At 40.2% G+C, this 1,900-nt stretch overlaps 1 pseudogene; it reads right to left on the reverse strand.

Annotated features, from left to right (window-relative positions):
* Positions 1-436: 436 nt before the first annotated feature.
* On the reverse strand, positions 437-1,062 carry LOC118571240 (annotated as a pseudogene).
* Between the last annotated feature and the right edge of the window lie 838 nt (positions 1,063-1,900).

The raw sequence follows: 1,900 nt of genomic DNA on the forward strand, positions 1-1,900 counted from the left end.
AAATCAGGTTTGGATTTTTCAAGAAAAAAAAATCCAATTGTGTATGTTGTGTGTGCTTTGTGTGTGTGTGTGTGTGTGTGTGTGTGTGTGTGTGTGTGTGTGTGTTCATGCTACATGTGCGAGTGTAGGTGCATGCAGGATACAATACAACTTAAAGATCAGAAGAGAATCTTGGGTGCCATGTTCTCACCTTCCCCCTTGCTTGAGACAGGGTCTCTTGTTTGCTCCCACTAACACCAGACTATATGGCCAACCAGTGATGAGGGATGCTCCTGTCTTTTTCTCCAATCTTGAGTAGGGGTGCTGGGATCACAGATGTGCTACAGTGTCAGGTTTGCATGGGTGCTAGGGGTCTCAACTTAGGTCCTTATGTTTGCTGGTAAGTACTGAGTCCATGGTACCATCTCTAACAGCCTGAGCCAAATTCTTTAATTGTTCATTTCTTGCTTTTAAATTACTCTTCAATGTCATCCTCAGCCTCATGTTCTTTGCCATAGCCCTTAACCTCTACAGAACTGCAACTAACCACTGTTCTGGGCTTCCCCTCTTGATCAGTTTTGCAGAGGCCTGCCTATTCCCTTAGGTTCCTCTTGTCATCATCCTTAATTAGGCTGACTTTATGCTCTGCACAAAGGGCCTTTACCAACTTGATGTAGGCTCACCACAATTGGAGGCCAACACACAAGGCTGGGTGTGGCGCTTGTTGAAGGGTCTTGGCAACTTTGCTGTTTTCATGTGCTAGATCAGTGGTTCTCGACCCTCCTAAAGCATCGACCATCTAATATGTGTTCCTCAGTTGTGATGACCCCAACCGTAAAATTATTTACATTGCTACTTCATAACGGTAATTTTGCTACTGTTATGAATTGTAGCATAAACATCTATGTTTTCCAATGATCTTAGGTGACCCTGGTGCAAAGGTTATTCAATCCCAAAGAAATATGACCCACAGGTTGAGAACCACTGTGCTAAACCATCATGGTTGAGGGAAGTCTTCAGCACATCTCCTAAAGCAGTATTAATGTCCATTTCACCTCCAGCAGTAGTGCCTTCCTTGACCATGGGGGTGGCTTATTGGTAAAGCTGAGTCTTGGACACAATGCCATGGTGACGGAGAAAGAGCCAGATTTGTTGACTTACTTTAACCTTTGGTAATTACTAACAGATTAAACTGCTTAGAATAAATGGATCTAATACATGTACTTATTTTCTATATAATAGATTGGGTAAAATAATACATTGAGTTTTTAATTAAGGTATAGGATATGAAATTATACTTGAGCATTGTCGATTAAAAATTATGATTTAAAAGGGTTATATAAGGAATGGTTGTTTGGGTTTTTTTTTTAAAAAAAAAACATAACAAGCAGTTCCTGTGAACCAAGCAGTTAAGAGTTTTGAAGTCCACGTTATCATGGCAAAATTAATGGCAAGCCTTCTTTTAATCTTAAGAAGATAAATTAAAAGTGCATCTGAGCAATGAAGAACACAGACTCAGAGTTGGGGCTGGGGAGATGACGCATGGGTTAAAAGCACTAGCTGCTCTTGCAGGGGACCTAAGTTGGGTTCCTGGCACCCTAGTCCAGTGGCTCACAACTGCCTGTAACTCCAGCTCCTAATGGATCCACCACCTCCTCTGGCCCCTACTGGCTGACATACATGCATAAATACTCACTAAAAAAGGAACAGAAACTGAGAGTGTAAGTTTTTAAGCAATGATTTGAAAGCAAAGGAATCAAAATATACATGGATGGATTATAAAAAGTAACTTGTTAATAAAATCAGCTGTTTCACAAATTAGAAAAAATTAAAATGCATTAACAATTGACAAATTTGTGAATCTCTTCCAATCATACTGTGTCCAAAAGATTGTCTCCACTGGGTCTTTTACATGAAATAA

The sequence above is a fragment of the Onychomys torridus genome, chromosome 20 (assembly GCF_903995425.1).
Source record: "Onychomys torridus chromosome 20, mOncTor1.1, whole genome shotgun sequence".
NCBI classification, from domain to species: Eukaryota; Metazoa; Chordata; class Mammalia; order Rodentia; family Cricetidae; genus Onychomys; species Onychomys torridus.